Source organism: Lactuca saligna, chromosome 6 (genome assembly GCF_052625555.1).
Source record: "Lactuca saligna cultivar CGN05327 chromosome 6, ASM5262555v1, whole genome shotgun sequence".
NCBI classification, from domain to species: domain Eukaryota; kingdom Viridiplantae; phylum Streptophyta; class Magnoliopsida; order Asterales; family Asteraceae; genus Lactuca; species Lactuca saligna.
The window spans coordinates 119678645-119700661 of record NC_136422.1 but is presented as its reverse complement, the minus strand read 5'-3'; the positions used below and the strand labels follow the sequence as shown (position 1 = coordinate 119700661).

At 34.9% G+C, this 22017-nt stretch overlaps 1 non-coding gene across 1 annotated transcript; it reads left to right on the top strand.

Annotated features, from left to right (window-relative positions):
• Positions 1 to 601: 601 nt before the first annotated feature.
• Positions 602 to 708, top strand: LOC145003668 (small nucleolar RNA R71). Its single transcript, XR_013662116.1, has one exon. It is a non-coding gene; the product is annotated as a small nucleolar RNA R71 (small nucleolar RNA).
• Positions 709 to 22017: the final 21309 nt, after the last annotated feature.

The window sequence follows — 22017 nt, the reverse complement described above, 5'->3', positions numbered from 1 at the left end:
TCTTGTTTCTTGGATTGCAACATCATGATCATTATGTCTCTTTTCTGAAGCAGCTACAAATTTGGTAAGCATCTCTTCCAAATTTGTTTTTCTTTCTTGTGTTGACTCCTCCTTTTGGTAAAAACCTCTTCCCTTTTGCTTGTACTTATCCTCCTTAGCCTTCTTGTACTCGTCATAAGGGAGCCACTCCTTCTTTGGTTTACACCAATCTTCATCATATCGGTCCCCATTTGAGTAACAAACTTGCACCTTTTTGTTGCCATTTTCATCCAAGTCGCAGTCTCTAGTAAGATGAGGCCCATTGCAATTCTCACAACCCACCTGAATAGCATGTACCATTTGATCCATTTTATCCATCCTCCTATCCATGGTTTTTAGCATAGCCATGACTGCTAACAAGTCTTCTGAAGCTGCATAGGCGCCCCCCCTAGTCACATCATTTCTTGGATTATGGTATTCTCTAGAATGCTTAGAGAATTCTTCAATTGATTGCTTTATCACTGGAGGTGCCTTCTTCGTGAGTGGACCTTGCGAGTCAAGTAATTGCCTTGTGGTAACCTTTACTCCATCATAAAAGATGGAGACTTCTTGTTGCCTATTGAGGTCATGATGTGGGCAATTCCATAGCAAGCTCTTGTACTTCTCCCAAGCTTCATATAGTGACTCCCCTGCTTGTTGTTCAAAGTTACCAATGGCTTTCTTTAGCTTGGATATCTTGGATAGCGGGTAGAATTGATCAATGAATTCTTCTTTCAATTGGGCCCATGTAGTGATCGATCCAGGGGTAGTGACTTGAGCCAATCCTTTGCAGCACGCTTCAAAGTAACCGGAAGCATGCGAAGTAGCTGAGTTTCCCGAGGCACATTTGGAACATTAAAGTAATCAGCCACATCATTGACTTCATCCAAGTGCTTGTAAGCATCTTCATGGTCTTTGCCGATGAAGCAAATCTCCTTAAGTTGAGCAAGGATGTGACCCTTAAGCTCAAAAGTAGCAGTTGCGGGAATAGCGGGTAGCACAAGTCCCAGGCCAGTGTCATTGCGAATCCTCTTCTTCCATTCTCCCATGGGAATTTCATCAATGTTAGCCATGGTAAGAGCTAACTCGTCGCCGGAATCGGAGTCGTGCCCGTATGTAGGTTCTTCTTCCTCCTCGGTGTCGTACTCGGTGTCTTCTTTGATCGGGTCTTCGCTTGCTAAAGATGCGCTGGATACTCCTGATTTGCTGTTCTTCTTCTTCCCAAAAGCATTCTTCAAGTTAGATAGAGGTGACTTCTTAGGTGTATTTGACCTTTCCACGTCTTTGCATTTTTTCTTTCTCAATGCGGATTCCGGGTCTTCAAGCGGGGGTACCAGTGGAGCGCTGGATCCTCTGGTCATGAAAGTCCTGCAATAAAACAAGAAAAACATGTAAAAAGAACAAAAAAATGCAACTTAACTAAATGAAAAATAAATGTCAAACAGCAGGCTACTCGCCGACTAGGTGCGAGTGCACTCGGCGAGTAGCTTGTTTTATTGAAAAAATAAAACTAAAGATAATAATTCTAAAAAAATGCTAAAAAAATCTAATAAATTCTAAAACCTAACCTACTTACTGAATGACTGAAAAAAAATTAACTTTTTGCAAGAAAACTCACACAATGGATCGATAAAATTAGGAATTAGATTAATTTTTGAACCGTTCCCCAACAACAGAGCCAAAAACTTGATGTGTGTAAAATGTACTTGTTTTAATCCTACTTTTAATCTATAAATTTAGCACACAAAGGTAGTGAACCTGTCTTTTAGTGGTATAGTTGGATAAGTAGAGTGCCGAACTCAGTGAACGGAAATTAAACAAACAACTAATTTTAACTAAGCAAGTAATAAAAGTAAATGTTTTTCTCTAGTTTTACAAGACTAGAAACTTAAACAACCCACCTAACACGTGATTTAACTAAGAGCTAAAACAAGTAAAAATTCACCAAATTTTGATAAAGAGTTTCTGTTTAGGTCAAACCAATTCACTCCTATGGTTATTTTTATAATAATGTGATATATTAATTGTTATTGTTTACCAACTATAGTGGTTAGGTTCATATTCACTAATACTAACCCTTAGACAATTAATCAATTCAAGCAGTGGCCAATTGTTTAAACTAATTAATTCCCTACTTCAATTATTTGGATTAACTAAGATTTCTAATTGGTTAATCAAGTGGGTGATTCAACTAACCTCTTGTTTGTTGGTTTCTCAAACAAGATCACACATTAATTTACCCATTCTCGTACTAATTCTAGTTTCATGTTCATTATTCCTAGACATATGATAAAGTGGTCACATAAACATATGAGGTTAACAACTAAGAGATGTTCATGCAGCTTAATTGTCTTCCAATTAACAGAAAATAGTTGTGGTTAATGCATAAGGTTCTTTAACAAACTTAATTTAATAAAATCACCTGTAAACAATTAACAAAAGTAATAATTAAAACATAAACCATCCGAAATTTAGCTCATGATTACAAGGAAAACAAGCTCAACACGAATTTGATTAAGCTAAACATAATCCAATCCTAAGATTAAGTGGAAAATATAACCTAATTCGCCTCAAAACTTCAAAAGATCAATGTTAGGGTTTTTCAGGTGTTCAAAGGTTTCTCCAATCGTAGCTCTATCTCCAAGGAAGCCAGAAAAGTCTTTAATTCGTATTATGACCCCATATTTATGGTTATCACAAAACAGGGGCTACTCGGCGAGTAGGTCGTGGACTCGCTGAGTACCAGTGTGAAATCCGTGTACGGCAAGGGTTTTTTACTTTTCTTCGGGAACATTCTCATGGACTCGCCGAGTTGGTGCATGGACTCGCCGAGTAGATGTGTGGTTTTTCCTTTTCCTTCATTCTTTGGTCTCTAATCGCTTCTCCTTATTCCTTTTTGCTTCCAAGCATGTCTTTTGGACTGAAAAACAGAATTTAAGCATTATTAAGTACCTTTTGTCCACATTATGCACATAATTAGCTAAAAATGTATAAAAATATATGCTAAACATATGGCTAATTATGCAAATATCATGAAACCATATCTATAAGTGCCCAATTTACCAAAATACCTTTGGAAGTCAAACTGGTCAATTCTTGTTCAAAGTCAAAGTCCTGGTTAAAGTCAACCTTCCTAATTGACCCTACTCTCCGAGTTAGCCCATTGACTCGCCGAGTTCTTAAACTCAGAAAGCCCTCATATGACGACTTCACTCGCCGAGTCACCTCATGACTCGTCGAGTTTATCAAACCTCGAGTCCTAGCCTATCCAACTCACTGAGTCACCACTCTACTCACTGATCCTCATCGTAACTAGATGGGTTAGGGTTTACGACCCGACTCCTCGAGTCCAAGAACGGACTCACCGATTTCACTTAAGTCATCCCCAATTAGACGATTTCAGTCCATCCCATCACTTCCAATTCATAGATATGGACTCCTAAGGCTAGTTTTACATGTAAAGTTTCCAACTTTACGTGCATGCAAGGTGGTATTTGCTCAATACAAGCTAGAGAGAAGGTTCAAGACAAGAATGCTCACATACATGCTAAAAGGGCTTATACTTTATGTCTCCATGGACCAAGACAAGTCTAGATCTGAAGTTGCAACCTCAAATCTAGACCCAAAACTCGAAATGGGTCCTAAACATGCTAAAATGGCCCCAAACTCCATCCATGAGTAGATCTAGAAGAGGAGAGATCAAGGTAATGAATTGTTACCTCCAAGATGTGCCAAGCTGAATTAGACTCTAGATCTACACAAATTCCTTGATGCTAGCCTCTTGATATACAAGCCTCCTTTACTAGATTCACCTTCCAAAGCTTCAAAACTCTCTCCAATGGCTCACACACAAGATTAGGGTTTCCTGACTCTCAAGTGGTAACAAAGAGGCTGGGGTGAGGACTTAAGGTCTTTTAAATAGGATGCAAACCCAAAAATTCGGGTTTTCTCTTCCCGGCACCGACTCGTCGAGTCCAGCCGTCGACTCCGTGAGTCGGGTCACTTAACACGTGCCCACCACCCGTTCCGACTCGACGAGCTAAGACACCAACTCGTCGAGTCTACTCCTTTATTTACACATAGCACCCCGAACTTATATTCCTACACTTGGGATGTTACACATTAGGGCGAGTACAAGTCATCGCATACATGATTGAGCCAACCACAGAAGCATACGGTACTCGACTCATTTCTGCTATCTCAGCCTCTGTACTCGGACTTTGAGTCTTACTCAATTTGGTATTGCTTTGGATAGGTAAGTCACCTTTCTTGGAGTTCTCCATGCTGAAATACTTCAGCACCTTGTCCAAGTAAGTACTTTAACTAAGTCCTATTAGTCTCTTACTCTTGTCTCTCAACATCCTTATCCCTAGGATATAGGTAGCTTCTCCAAGATCCATCATAGCAAGGCACTTCCCAAGCCAGGACATAACCTCCTACAAGGTTGGGATTTCATTTCTTTTGAGTAGTATGTCATCCACAAACAACACAAGAAAGCTAACCACAGTCCCACTATCCTTGAAATAAACACAGGACTCATCATCACTTCTAGAAAATCCAAACTCTTTGACTTTCTCATCAAAACAATGATTCCAACTACGAGATGCGTGTTTCAATCCATAAATGGATCTCTCAAGCTTACACACTCTATTAGGGTACTTTGCATTGAGAAAACCCCCTGGCTGACTCATGTAAACATCTTCAGCTAACTTTCCATTAAGGAAAGCGGTTTTGACATCCATTCACCATATTTCAAAGTTATGAAATGCAGCTATGGCCAACATAACCCTTATAGACTTAATCTTTGCTACTGGAGAGAATGTCTCATGATAGTTAACTCCCTGAGTTTGAGTAAAGCCCTTTGCAATCAGCCACGCCTTATATGTGTGTACTTTCCCATCCGTGTCGGTCTTCTTCTTAAATATCCATTTGCACCTGACTGTCTTTTGACCCGAAATGTTGTCAACCAAGTTCCAAACTTGATTGTCATACATGGATTGAATCTCGTTGTCCATATCCTCTTTCCTTTTTTCAGACTTGGGGCCTACTATGGCTTCCTTTTAGTTTTTAGGTTCATTCAGATTTATCAATGTACTATCACTGATAAATGTATCACCTTCAGTTGTTTTATGAAAACCATATAATACAGGTGGAACACTAACTCTACCAGAACGTCTTAGAGGTACGGTCTCGTCAATTAGTTCAATAGGAGTTTCCTCCTTGGGTTGATAACTCGTGTTTGAGGTTCCTTCACCACCTGACTCCTGAGGCTCTTCAAGGTCAATTTGCCTCCAACCGTCCCCTTGGCATATGAGTTCTCTCTCGCGAAAGACTCCTGTCCTCGCAACGAAGACAACATTGTCACTCGGTCTATAGAAGAGATATCCAAAGGACTTTCATGGGTAGTCGATGAAAATACATCGCTCACTCCGAGGTTTGATGTGACAACCCGAAATTTCCATTCTGTACAAACTATATCACTTCAATAGAAGTTGTAGCAGTCACAGTTAATTTTCAGACTTTTCGCGTAAGTTTGAGAAATTCAGGGTTTACACTTCAGGAAATATCAGGAGAGTGGGTGCACCTAAGGTTTGGTGCAACACTGTTATTCCAACACTCTAATTTATTAGGGATCATTTCAGGAATAAAAATATTTTCTGCCAAAATATTTCAGGACTATAAATAGTTTTCTGAACTAAATTAATTCATTATTCACAATTCCAACTAGAGAAAAGCCATTTTCTCTCTGACGGATCTTCGGGTTTTTATCCCAGATTGTGAGTAACTCTTTCTAGTAGTGCTAGATTACATATTTGATGTTTATAACATGATTTAGTGGGCTAAATCATGAGATCTAGGAGTTTACTCCCCAAGGTGTTCTTGAGCGGTAAACTCCCGAAACAAGGCCTAAACCGACATTGATGCTAGAATAAGGCCTTAGGACATTAGGTAAACACATTAGGGACATGAAATCACACACAAAACCACCCAAGATTGGGAGTTTACGGCCAGAACTCTCTTAGGCCGTAAACTCCATTTCAAAGGGCTAAATGGTGGTTTTTGGACTAAAGGACTTTAAGGCTTGCATCTAGATTAATTCCCCAAGTAGCTTAAGGTCTTAAACACTTCAAATGACACAAAAGAAAGTGAGTTTATGGCCCAGAACTCTCCTAGGCCGTAAACTCCATGTAAATTTTCACAAAGGGTGTTTTCATGACACTTAAGGCCCTAGCCCTTCACAAGAAATTGTACCCACTAAATGGAAGGACCAAACCACACCAAAATCACATAAACAAGTGAGTTTACAGCCAAGACATAGTTCTTGGGCCATAAACTCCTATAAAGGGCACTAAGTGGTGCCTAATGCCTTCATATGCTAGGATTAAAAGTCTAGAACACATCCCACTAGTACAAGAGACTTGAAATCAACCAAGGAATCACCCCAAGGGAGTTTACGGCCGTAAACTCCAAGGGGAAATTTCCTTTAGGCCGTAAACTCCTATTTGGAGTACTTCTAGGCCTTAAACCCTTCCAAGAACATAGTCACAAGGTTAGAATAAGCATATTGGACTTCAAAACACACCAAACACACATGTTTGGGAGTTTACGGCCGTAAACTCAAGAGTTTACAACCGTAAACTCCATGTGTGATGGATTATGGAGAGTAAACTCTCTTGTAGGGTCCTTTGGAAACCCTAAACTCAAGTACCCTGTCCCACAATAGCTTAGATGAAGTCCTTATGGCTTAAAACACTTACGTAAAGTGTTATCTATATCTAAGATGTCTTAAACATTATCAATTAGTCTTTGGAGTCTAATTGAGTGCATATATTTGTGATTATATGTTCATTAGGATCGTAGTGTGTGCACAAGTCCTCGCTTGACACCTAGCCATCCGATACTGTTCAGTTCATTCCAATCACCAACTACAAGTGAGTTCATACCCCGTAATCAATGTTTTAAAGGATTTTAAATGCTTTAATGGGGGGGAATACAAGTAGAAACAAACATGTTATTAAATCAGTTTCATGTATTTTATAACTATGTTTTCACTCAGTAGATTTCACATATTTCAAAGGAAGTCACGTGAAAGGGTTTTCTATTTTAAAATACTTAGACAACAGAAGTATTAGTTTTGAATTGTATAAATGACTTTAAGTCACTTTATATTATTGTTCAAAGCTCCTAGATACCTTGCATAAACCTACTTGAACAACAACATACTTTCCAGTTAACTATCATAGGGATAGTCAGAGAATATCAAACAAGAGTTAGTTCATTCATGAGTCTATACTAATGCCTTACATGATACATGATTACACGTACTTAGGGTTCAATGATACATGAATATGCTTACATATACTTACCTGTTACATGAACACACTTACATGAATTCTAGACAGGGACACTTCTTAATAAGTACATTATTCTGTACTTACTTACCTTGGATACTTGAACTAGATCTAAGAGGATGATTTATTAGTATTTACTGTATAAATTGTCTTTCCTATTCCCGTTCGAGGGGATGTTTTCAGCGGGACTTACCATTCCGAATCTCACTGATTAGCGCCAGTGAGAGATGGCATCTACGGATGTCTAAGGTAGTCACTTGATTTGTGGTCAGTGACGGGACTAACTATCCCTCCGCCCGTTGTTGCAACAGTGGACGAGATGTGAATCTTCGGAGGATCATTAAGTTAACGATCTACGTCAAGAGATCGATGCAGGGACTAACCCTCCTTCCATCCTGCTGCTGCTACAGAGGATGAGGGGACACTCTTCGGACGTTCCTCAGGGTCTAACTTTCGCTTCATGCGATGTAGTGTTGGTCTTAGTACCCAGTGACAACACTTACCATATCATATTTTTCCTGTTTACTTTATTTTGTGATATCTTTCACATAAACGATGAGTTAGACTAAGCACTTTTAGTACTAGTCTACACAAAGGAAAAATACTTCATACATACAAAACATTCGAGTCTTGGTAGAAGACTACACTTCATACATACAAAACATTCGAGTCTTGGTAGAAGACTGCACTTCATACATACAAAACATTCGAGTCTTGGTAGAAGACTGCACTTCATACATACAAAACATTCGAGTCTTGGTAGGAGACTACACTTCATACATACAAAACATTTAAGTCTTGATAGAAGACTACACTTCATACTTATAGAAAATAAGGGTTTTTTTCTAGGGATTTCATACTTACCTCAACATTTTCACTTAAAGGTTTTTCCTGGCATTCATATCAGGTTTTCACAAACAAAGTAATGACACTTATATACTTATGAACTCACCAGCTTTAAAGCTGATACTCTCTTTCAAAATAACTTGTATTCTCAGGTCGCCAGTAGACAGGTACGGAGGACAGGTTTTGAGAAGACGCAGCAGACAAGTCTTGTCTTTTATTTTGATTGTATATTTTTGGTGTCTTGTTACAATGAAAGAACACACATGTATAAAACTTTACTTATAATGCAATGGATGATGTTGTTGCTTGTTTATTATATTACACTGTTGTGATACTGTACATGACGTCCTCCACCCCTGAACGTTTCCGCCGTTCCTGGTTTTGGGGTGTGACATTTGAGCTTGTCGTGACTCTCGCGTCTCATGAAAGCCTCGCAACCCTAAACTTTGATGTAATCCAACAAGGAAACCTTCCATGTCTACATCTCGTGAGGTGTTTTGGCAACCTTCTTAGTAGGGACTAGATTAAGGATATGGGCGACAGTCTCTAAGGCATACCCCTAAAATGAGATATGTAACAAAGATCGACTTATCATAGAACAAACCATGTCTAACAAGGTTCGATTGCGCCTTTAAGCCACACCATTTAGCTGTGGTGTCCTAGGATTCGTCAATTGTGAAACAATTCCACATTCCTTAAGATAGTCGTGGAACTCGATACTAAGATACTCTCCTCCTCGATCGGATCAAAGTACCTTTATCTTCCTGCCCAATTGATTCTCCACTTCCGCCTTAAACTCTTTGAACTTTTCAAAGGTTTCTAAATTATGTTTAATTAAGTACCTACTGTAATCATCAATAAAAGTCACATAGAAGCCGATAGCATTCCTTGTGGCAGATCTGAAGGGTCCACTCACATCAGTTTGTATGAGATCCAACAAACTTTCACCCCTCTCACAAGTACCAGTTAAGGATGATTTGGTCATCTTTCCAAGTAAACAAGATTCGCAAGTGTCATCCGATTTCAGGTCGAATGACTCCAAGACTCCATCCTTCTAAAGTTGGCCTATCCGCTTCTTGTTGACATGTCCAAGCCAACAATGCCACAAGCATGCCTTATCCAAATCATTGGATGAATCAATATGTAACACATTATTTCCTATGTTATCTATAACCATCACAGTTTCATATATACCATTGCAAGGTAATGCTTCAAAATAAAAAACACTATTATAAGAAGCATAAATACCACCATTCTCATTATTAAAAGAAAAGGTAAAACCTATTTTATAAAAACTATGAAAAGAAATAATATTTCTCTCCATATCGGACAAGTAGCAACAATTACTCAAATCTATTTCTAACCCACTACTAAGCAATAAATAATAAACTCCAATCTTGGTCACATACAACACTTTCCTATTTCCCATGATTAAGTATATCTTCCCGTGCTCCACATCTATACTTCTTTTTAGTCCCTGCAAATCCGAACAAATGTAAAATAGACAACCTGTATCAAGGACCCAAGAATTATCATGTGATGATTTATTAGATTGAATAGTGTAAATACCTGCAAAGTAAGGCTTGATCTTCCCATCCTTTATATCCTGCAAATACTTGGGGAAGCTTCTCTTCCAGTGCCTCTTTTCATGGAAATAGAAGCACTCTACTTCCTTTGGATTGGTAGAGGGTATAGCAGAACCAACTTTGGTTCCACTAGAAAAAGATCTATCCCAGACTTTTTCTTTGTAGGAGCCTTCCTCTTCTTACCCTTACCATGTCCAATTGCCAGGATATCGGCAGTAGCAGTAGGGGTGGTAACAACAGATTTACCTTTCAAATTGCTTTCAGCTGTTCTGAGGAGACCTTGAAGCTTGCTAAGAGTGACCTCCTCCTTGTTCATATGATAAGTCATATAAAAATGATCATAACAAGGAGGTAGAGAATGAAGAATAATATCAATGGCCAACTCTTCATCAAAGTTGAGATTCAACTTTAGCAAGCGGTCCACATATCTCTGCATTTTCTGCAAGTGGCCTTGATGGACTCTCCATCCTTCGTTTTAGTAGTAATCATGGAGGCGATGATTTCATACATCTCCCTCCAAGAACTTTGTTGGTATTTTTCCATCAAATCTTGGTGAATTTCATAGGGCCATAAGTCCTAAAAAGACTTTTGTAGCTCAGTAGTCATGGTACCTATCATAATACATGACACCTTTGTCGCGTCCCTCTCATGAACCCGGTACTCCTCAATTTCCTCGGGAGTAGCAGTTAGTTCATCAATTTCCTTAAGCTCTTTATCTAGGACATATTCTTTGTCCTCATATTGAAGGGTCATATGAATGTTTCTGATCCAATCATTAAAGTTAAACCCATTGAAGATAGTTCTCCCCACTAAGTTCATTAAGGAGAAAGAGCCTGAAGGGTTGGAGCCTGAAGCATTGTTAGGGACAAACATATGTAGAAGAAAAGGAACAAGTTTTAGATTAGATGTGAATACTTAATATAACGCCTAATATGAGATATTAAGGCTAGGATCCAACACAATATTCTACAATTGTGAAGAGGGATGTCATAATCCAATTATAAAATATTTGAAGGTAGGCAAATGACGATTTACTAATTTCCACCATGAAAAATGAAATTTCTTATTAGGTTTTAATTGGATTTGAAATTCCTATATCCTTTAATATTCATTGAGCTTTTCAATGGCATGTTTAAATTTTGATTGTGCCCTTTAAGTTTGTGACTGGGATGTTGAGGATCACAAAACAAGTGTGAGTAATCATGCAAATATACTTGGTACTCTTAATGTTCCAAATTACCTAATAAATGTGTCGGTTAACCACACACACTCCATTGATCAATAATTAATACTAAGCTACCCTTTTCCATTTTTATCGGTCCTAAATTAGTGTGTCGGTTAACCACACACGCTCCACTAATGACTTAATAAAGTGAAAAGTGTAATTCCATGGATTAGCACCATTTTCACATTTTTCCTAAGGTAACTAAGATTGGGAATTTAATAAAAGGTTTAGTTACTTTATATTTCATTATACTTTTAATGAGAATTAATGTTTTATCCTACCCGTTCGGCTAACGACCCTCCACCAATCAAGGAAGCGGTGGGTGAGAATAGACACCCATTAAACTGCCATTTTATAGGAAGTAACATTATACCCCCCCCCCCCTTGTAGACCGACATCGTGAATGAGGCCTACTAACGGTAAGAATAACTTTTCTTATATATATATATATATATATATATATATATATATATATATATATATATATATATATATATATATATATATAAGTATTAAAATTTAATATTATAATAGTATAAGGGTAGAATTTTAATCTTGTAAAAACTCTAGGGTTTTGGAATTAAATGTCTCATTAGTGTGAGTTTACAAATTCCAAAACTTGAGGACATGTTTTAAAAATTTTCATGACCTTTCATATTCATAAGTTATGAATATTTATGAGTTTTAAAGTTCATGAATGAGACTTTTCATATAAGTTGAGGACAAGTTACAAAACTGATATCGAGAACACTCTTAGATCAATTATGATTAATAAAAATTATCATACAATTTCCTATTGATCTAAACTAACTCATAGCAAAACAATTCATATCAAATACTACAAATAATTAATTTATTATCTAATCAATTGACAATTGCCTTTAAATGGATGAAGACTATCATTACCAATTCAGAAAATACAATTTTTATGATTACAAAATAGTTTATGGTAATGACTCTATCCATTTATGGCCAAAAACTCAAAATTTTGCACACAGGGGCACCAACTCGACGAGTGCATGAATTGCACTCGTCGAGTTGATGTTTTACTGAGTGAACTCGACAAGTTTGCTCATGGACTCATCGAGTTCATCTGTCAGAATGTAGAAAAACCGATTTTTCCAACTTTGAAATCAAATTAGCATAAAATATAATAGAAAAGAATCCTAGGCTCTGATACCACTATTGGGTTTTAGGCACTATAACACTCCTATGGTCCACATGCAACCCTAGATGCTTTGGAACTATATTTTCTCTAATTATGCATACATTTTTCAAATTTCCAAAACATGAAACTTAACTAGTAGACTATTAAACATAACAACTAGTTAGATGGCTTACCTCTTGTGTAGTTCATGGCCTTCGAAGCTTTATCACCTCAAATCTAATGCCTCTAATGTGTTACAAACACCAAATGTAAAGGAGGCGTTTAGAGAATAAGATCAATGCTCTTAAAATCGGTTCTACACTCTTAGTGTGATAGGCTTAACCGGTTTTTGGCTCAAGGGGCTTCTTTATATAGTGTTTCAAACTCTAGGGTTTCATCTATGTAACCCTAATGCACCATGACCTTCCATATCACTTAGGCTCCATGGGTCAAAGCTCCATGGACTATCCATAGACTATTTAGCCCATCCTAATGGATCTTTGGCCCACACTATAAGAATGATTGATTTACATAATCAACCCTATATATTTAATTAGTCTCTTTTGACCACTAAATTAATTCCAAATTAATTCTTGACCAATACTAATTAAATAATATGATTTCTCAATTAATATATTAATAAATCATCAATAACCTTATTCTCAAAAGTCCATCTTATCAAAATTGCACTGGCGAAGGCAACCCAAAAGGACCATCCTATAATCGGGTCAAGTATATACCAGATATAGTTATGGGCTTAGACACCAAATACAACAATAACACATGCGGCTGGCCCCAACATTGCTGGGTTGCAGGTTGTTTTGTTGAGGAGGCCCTATGTAATATCGACAATGTGCCCATTTCTATTGCAATTTGTACATTGGAAGTCCTTACACGCCCCAACATGATGGAAACTACACTTGTCATACCCATAGGTGGGAACCTGCATAGGGTCTTGTAGGTGCTGGTGTGGTTGTAGTGGTTGCAGCTGGGGCTTGTATGGCTTGAGAGGTAGCAGCATGAACTGCTACCGTTTGCTGCTTCTTAGATGAATCTGAAGCTTGTCCCCCTTTTATTTTACTTACCTTATTCCTCTTGTTTTTGTCTTCCTTCTTGATCTATAGATCTGAAGTCTTGGTGCCCTTCTTGTTCCCATGATCATATAGCTTTTGCGCTAGGCGCTTTGCACTATCGAACGTTTAAAGGTTGGCAGCAATTACATTTCCCTAAATTGGAGGAATTAACCCCCAAATAAAACATTCAATTTTCTTGCCTTTCGGGGTTATCATTCCTGGGCACAAGAGTGCCAGCTCACTAAACCTATCGATATAGGCTTCAACATCAGATTTTTGTACAGTAAGGTTACAGAGTTCTTGTTCAAGCTTTTGTACTTCACCACAAGGACAATACTCAGCCAACATCATTGTCTTGAGGTCCTCCCAAGACATAACATTTGCAAATAGAAGAGTTAAGGCCTTGACATGGGCATTCCACCATGATAAAGCCAAATCAACAAACGTACATGCAGCAAACCTCACCTTGCTTTCTTTCGGACAATCAGAAATTTCAAAGATGGATTCAGTTTTCTCAAACCAGCATGTTAAAGCTATCACCCCACCGGTTCCGTTGAAAGTTCTGGGTTTCTTATTGGTAAAATCTTTATAGGTGCATGTTCTTGTAGGTCGTTGATCGACTCCATGATTAGAACTTCATGTACCCAAACCATTGCCACCCCCGTTGTTACCGTTATGGATGTGAGCCAACCCTGCAGTAACTGCAGCTGCTATAGCTGCTTGGAATGCAGCAGAGTTTATATCTGATGGAGACGGTGGTGGTGGCAGTGTGTTGTTGTTTCAGCGAACATACCTTCAAGGAATCTTTTTTTCATGGAAGAGAAGGATGATGAGTACATAATAGTTTTTTTATTCCATTATTGACTAGCGGTTGCAGTGATTCGATTTGTGCTTATAAGTGAAATCATACAATGTCAAGAAATAATAAGAATAGAAAACATAGCAGATAGCAACATCACAAATAAAACACACACTCGTTTCATTACTGATAAAAGTTTAGTACATGTCATGTGAAAATTTTTCCTTTATAAGGCCTACAGTACATCAGGATAAAAGTCAAACAACATAACAACCCTATTGCATAGTGTAATCAATTAATCGAAGGGTTAGCCCTACATACCCAAGGTAAAAAGGAAAAAGGAGATCACATTAGGAGCAAGTGGTGGGTAGGATGGGTCCTACTCATGGTGGGAGGCCTCCGGCGGTGCTAATGACGAGGTAGATGCCCCCTGAAGCCTGGCCAAATGATGCTCGGTGGCACGAAGTCTGGCTTCTAATGCCGCCTGCCATTCCTAGTAGTCTCTCACTACCTCCTGAGTTTTTCTCTCGACCCTCTCCACGGTTGGCCTCATCTGGTTCATCTGATCGGCGGTGGCTTGGGCTTGATTGCCAATTACGGATGTCAAAAAGCCCCATACCCGATGGGGAACCCGATACCCGCATCCGTTTGACCGGGGAATCCCCAAGTTAACCAGGGATAGGGAATCCCCGAATAAAAAATTAGGGATGGGGATACCCCTAATCCCTAATCCCTGACCCAGGACCCACCCCCGATATATATATATATATATATATATATATATATATATATATATATATATATATATATATATATATATATATATATATATATATAATTTGATCCGAGTAACCTAACTCATTAGTAATTACTTTGTTGAAATTATACTTTGGTTTTCTTTTATCTTATTTAAACTCATCTATAATTTTTTGTATTTTGTTCATTTATTTTACCTCAAATATCAATCTGATAATTTTTTCTACTTGATTTCTCATCTTTATATTTAAATTTGTTAGAAAATTTATTTATATTTTTTATGCAATATATATATATATATATATATATATATATATATATATATATATATATATATAATTTTTTCTACTTGATTTCTCATCTATATATTTAAATTTGTTAGAAAATTTATTTATATTTTTTATGCAATATATATATATATATATATATATATATATATATATATATATATATATATATATATATATATATATACTAGAAATGTTTGAGGCCTGTGCTAAGCACGGTCCACATACGATAATTTAGCTATTTCTTTCACCGTTATCTAATTTATATAGTGTTAGGTGGATTTTTAATGTAACATTTTTTAATTAGAAATGAAAATAGAAACATATTTTTATAACTACAAGTACATTATTATCATTGGTAAAAAATTGTAATTACATAGTTTTTTTTTGGAAAAAAAATTATACTTCATTGTTGTTACATGTAAATTATCATTGGTAAACAATTGTAATTACATAGTTTTTTTTTGGGAAAAAAAAATTATAACTTCATTGCTATTGCATGTAACGGTAATGTACAATGATAATATTATTTAAAGGTAAAAGATGTTATTTCTTGCCACTTACTATTTTTTATCATATTGCTAATAAATATCACATGATCAATTCATTTGTTTATTTATTTATTTATTTATTATTATTATTATTTTTTTTTTTTTTGCATTCGTAATGCAGTATCTTTTCATGCATATCAATCATATAATGATTCATAATTCTTAATAATAATAATAATGGAACCTAATATTATGTAATGACAATAACAATTATTTTCTTTTTCTTATTAAGACATTGTCCATTGAAAGCTACCTCATTATAACATTTTACTACAATGACTTTGTGATATCACAAAATTTGTCTCATTATTAAAGACTTTAGCAATGGAAATGTAAGTTTTGTTGGTATTCTTTTCTATTGGTTATATCTACGCTACAACTTGTAGTTTATTTTCTAATTTTATGGAAAATATATAGTCTTTCTAACTATAGAAAAACACCAATTATAAGCATATAATGGTTTTAACCCACGTTATATACAATCCTATTTTACCGTAACCCAACTCACCAATTTGCCACCTCTAGTTTTAATAATTTAACATTGTTTACCTTTAGCTTCTCTGTAAATACATAGGACAGGTAATTAAACCTTGATTATTTGCCTTGATTTACCCTCTTCCTTGATCATCACATGTTTGATCTTCAAATTATCACTTTAACAGTGTCCTTAAGCTTCAGATGCACCTTGTGTACTATAGGATGGTTGCTTGGTTTGCATTTTATGTGATCCACCTCTTAAGCTGCAAAGATTAAATGGAAAATATAAAATATAAGCTGAAGTCAATGATTTTTTGTAAAAAAAGAAGAACTAATATCGGATGCTAACCTTTACTTGGATAGGAGGCCATGAACATTCATTAGAAAAGGAGAAGATGAGATCACTAAAACCTACAACACAACCCAATTTTCATATATTTCTTAACCTTCAAAACCCAGAAACCATAGACACAAAAGTACCTTTGGATGAAAGTCAATTAACTTAAGCAAGAGCAGTGACGTGATGTATAATTCAAGACGACAAATGGTGACGATTACATGCAGTCTTTATGAGTGGAACAAAGAATTCAAACAAACAAAACCAAAGCAGATGTCAAATGGAACCCCAGAAGTAGAAAAAATGTACAAAACAAAGAAAAAGTGGAAAAAAACCCTGAAATTACAATAAAGTCCTAAACAATCACTAAATATACAATCTCATGCCTGGTATACTACACGAAATCAAGATCCATCAAAGTCACTGAAATTTAATAATCGCGCTATGAACTTTACAATATTTACTAATAACACACATTAATAAGAAATATAATAGTAATTTCCCACATTCCAGAAGCCTAATTCAAAGTGAAATAAGTACAATTACCATAAATACATAGCAACATTAAATGTATTGATCAGTACTTCGATGTCTCCATATGTGCTAATGTTGCAGAACATAATTTATTGGAGAAAGATAAACAGGACGGGTGCAGGAGCAGGAGAGCGCCTTTTCAACAACAACATCGAATCATAAGTTGTATTCAACCCCAACCTATAGAAGAAATCAGGAAGGATGTAATATTTGACGAACTTTGAGTTTGTAGAGATGTTCCGGCAACCACCGACTCTCTAATTTCCAAAACCATCTGAAAAAGGTTTCAACCAAAAAAGAAAATGTGAAAAATTAGAAGTCAAAATCATGGATAAAATCGGGCTTCAAATCGAACCCTAAGTCAATAGAAGGGACGACCACAACTTGTACAATAAATTACAAAATTGAAAAGGGAAATTTTGAAATCTAATTATCTCATCGCAAACATAGAAAGGGAGAGAATACGTATCTGTGTTTGGGAGTCGTTGTGTGTGAGAATCAAATGGAATAAGAGAGAAAATAGCATGATCGGGAATGGGTAGCGATGACATGGAAACATACCGAAAACGTAACTGTTGTGTTCATCTGTATCGAATCTGAATCTAACAACCGTCTCAAAGAAAGAAAATGTGTCTCTTCTATGTGTTCAATCAGTTCATTTGTGAAGTCCAGGTCTCATGGCATCGTTCAGGAAATAGGCGACGTGGCGTAAAGCGAACAGGGTAAAATTGTTGTAAACGGCACAAGAAAATTAGGGATTATATATATATATATATATATATATATATATATATATATATATATATATATATATATATATATATATATATATATATATATATGTGTGTGTGTGTGTGTGTGTGTCACACCCCACTAAAGCGGAAACATGAGGCGTGGCAGTACAAAGGGTTTCATAGCAAAAGTTTAAAGACAACACCAACCATAGTATTAAAAATCATTACAAATTTACAATGGGTATGAACAACTTTTAAAAAAAATTACAATGTAAATTGAAATACAACACATGCGAATGCTCCTAAAAGTGAAGTGTCCATAAGTGCCACTTACTCGATGATTCCTGAAAAGCATGTAAAACGAGTGTCAACTATAAAAATAGTTGGTGAGTACTCACAAGTTTAACAAAATAATATTGGTTCATGAATTGAAATCAAAGTTTTGATAAAAGTTTCCAATAATAAAAGTATATTGTTAAAAGGATTAAATAAGTTTGTAAAAACAAAGTTCTTTGTCATCATGAGAGATAAAGTATGTTGCCCGAATAGGATGCAACATTCATATTCTCATGGAAGATAAAGTTCGTTACTCAAACGAGTAAACAAGTTTCGTTGCTAAAATGAGCAATCAATTTCCTTGCTACAATGAGCAAACAATTTCATTGCTAAAACATGTATATGAGTTTTCAATAGTAAAAGTTCGTTGTTGTAATGAGAAACAAAGTTGATTGCTATAATTGATAAACGAGTTTATTGCCATAATAAATAACAAGTTTGTTGCTAAAATAAGTATACAAGTTTCATTGCTAAAAATAAGTATACAAGTGTCATTGCTAACATGAGAATACAAGTTTCGTATGTGCATAAAGAATAGTATGTGCATCAAGTTTCCATTCATGAGTTCACAACCCAAGCCTAATGACCGAATCGTGCCCTATTGACTACTATGTGTATCGCAAACATAGTTTATAAAATGGTAAAATGCACTCAAGCGAATCGTGCGAGAGAGGAGTTGTCTACCTCCAGATAGCGTTATCCATAATAACCATAGGCTCAAAAGAGTTAATGAGTTGTGTCTAGAGATTCCAGGGACTTAACCACGATACAGTCCTCATGAATTAAAGTAACATACACATACATACGAAATATAGCAACCAAGTTTCATACGAGTCAAAATAAATACAACGAAAATAAAAAGTTTAGGACATGCTTTTCCACCCCAAAACATTTAAAAACCGAAAATAGGGGGAGTCGTGAATACTCACAATATGCAAAATATAGTAATCAAGTTTATACGAGTCAATTAAATACAACGAACATAAATAGTTTTTCGGACATGCTTTTCCACCCCAAAACAGTTAAAAACCGAAAATAGGGAAGTGGTGAATACTCACAATATGCAAAATATAGTAATCAGGTTTATACGAATCAATTAAATATAACGAACATAAGTAGTTTAGGACATACTTTTCCACCCCAAAACATAAAAACCGAAAATAGGGGAGTACGTGAATACTCACAATGCATTAAGATGATGCAAATGGTGCCTTGACCTACGCTCCACTCGTACCACTATCATTTTCCTACAACGATGTTACACACTAATGAGTCTCTAATTGTAATCTAATACTAGTATACTTACTACTACAATAGAATTATGCCGATAATGTGTCAAAATTTAATATTGTTAAGTTACAAACATTTTTCTAAAATGGTGAAATTTTATAGCTCATGTGATTAAGACAATTTTGAATAATAGTTTCCAAAAATTCTCAAACTTTACATTTTGATTCTAAACACAGTAGAGGTCTTCCCTAAATTTTCCTTTGAATTTTGGATATGATTAACTATTTTTCCAAAATTTTAAGCCTTCATAACAATATAAATTCGTGAAAAATAGTATCAAAATGATAAAAATTCCCTAACTTTTTATAATACTTCTATTAGACATACTTGAGCTGGGAAAAATATAAAAATCGTCTTCTAAATTTTTTAACCCAACTTTATGATTTTTGTGCATTTATTTTAATAACAATTGAAATAAATAGAAAAAGGTTTCCAAAATCACCCAAAATTTTTGTAACACTTTTATTATACATGTAGAAGCTGTGACAAATTATACAAGATATTTTTCAATTAGTCTTTCTATTTTTCTTTGTTTTATCATCTTAAATAATCATTAATTGGAGAATAGTTATTAAACAGTTAAAGTAAATTACCAAAAATTTTGTACACTTCATTTACAGAGCAAATAATCTGGGAAAAATACCAAATGTCGTTTTTATATACTGAAATCCGATTTTATGTATTTAAGTGTATTTAATCCTAGAAAATAAGTGACAAATAGTATACAGAAGAGAAAAATCATAAAAAATGATATATAGCATCATAATATACTACAATGTGTTCTGGTAAATTTTCATGAATTTTGGAAGCGTAGAACTATTTTTCCTGTTTTTAGTCCATTATAAACACAAAAATCATGGAAAAATAGATGTACATTGTGAAAAATTCCCAAAATATTTTTATGACTCTTAAATACAGGTTAAAAGCTGCGAAAAATAAGAAATAATATTTTCACTTTCCCTAAAGTTGTTTTATGATTTATTAGATCTAAATAAAAAGAAGATTAAAAACCATACTAAACAGTAACAAAATTCATTGAAACTTCATTGGAGATGTTTATTAACTTAAAGAATCATCCAAGAATTTTTCCCAGAATTCATTTACTGGTGTAAGTATTTTATATGATTTAACACTCTATTTTCTTATTATTTTCATATAAAAATAAAGAAAATATATATTGAGCTGAAAATTTCCAGAATGCAACTTCAAACAATTTAATAACAATGAAAAATTGTTTTCTTATTTTTGATGTCGAAAAACATGCCTAAAGGCTAAAACAATTATAGAGAAAACTTGATTCTTGTGATTTTGGTAAAAATTATTGATGTTACTTTGAGAATTTTTGCAACATGTTTCAAAAGCTTTTGAATCAAGATATTTTTATAACTCTGAATACATGATGTTAAGTTCTCAAATAAATTTTTCCTTGATTTTTAGTGATGAATAAGATCTTTAAACATGCAATACAAAACTAGTATTCACAAAAAGGTGCTGATTGAGTAATAGTTTTGTAAAAATTGCTAAAAATCGAAATATTTGAATTTTACAGTGAGGTTAGATGGGTTTGAAAGCTAACTCAAAATATTATATTTCAGAAAAAGAATCACGAATTTTGGTTAAGAAATGAGTTAGATATGACAGTTAAAGTGAGGTAAAGAAATCTGGCAGATTGCATGCATGATGATTGGTTAGAAAAGTGAGTTTTCATCATTTCCTTGAGTAAATCTTTTGAAAAAATTTAAATATATCATGATAAATCCATATTTTAGTCATGTTTCCAGAGATCAAAAGATTAAAACTTATCAAAATTTATACATGCATTTATGAACAAAATTTTGTTTCTCAAAAACTCTTAACTTGAGTTTGATGTTTTAGTCCTTAAAATCGATTATTGCACTAAGATCATGAACATGCAACCTTGTTTATCATACATGCATGGTGTTAGTACACATCCATGATGTTCTAAAAACCATTTTAACAAAAAGAAAACAAGTTTGAAGAAGATAAAGAAGTAGAAGTCGATTTTCGAAGTAAAATGCACATGCATAGCTTAAATCATTGTTGTGGATCTTCAAGAGATGTACGTTCTTTACCTTAAATTTATTTGTGGCTTGAAAAACCCTTATGAATATCCATAATTTCGTGCTTAAGAGGCTGTGGTTGTGGTGTTTGGAGAAAAAAAAAATTGGAGAGAAGGTAGAGAGAGTTTTCTAGAGAGAGAAAGAAGAGAAATGTGTGTGTGTGTTGGATAGTGAGAGTGTGAGAGAGATATATGGAAAGAGAGGGGTCCGAAATTTTGAGTATAATAACCCTTTCTCATTCATTTTGTTTTATAAAATTTAAGTTATTTTATAAAATATCTAAATTTTATATAAAATGTGCACTAAAATCAAGTTTTTATTCATGAAACCTTGATTTTTGACTTATAAATTAAGGATGAATGCTAATGACTTAAATTTTTATTTTTCTTGATTATATTTCCCTGAATTTTATTTTTTTAAGATAATATTATAAGTTTCATAACTATTTTTATAGAATTCTTGATGTCAAATTTTATAAAATTTAGGTTTTAGGGCTTTTAGGGTTTTGGAGTTTAATAAACTTTGAATATCAAAATAAATTGAATATTTGAGACTTCAAATTATCTTATGGTATTATAACTCTTTTGT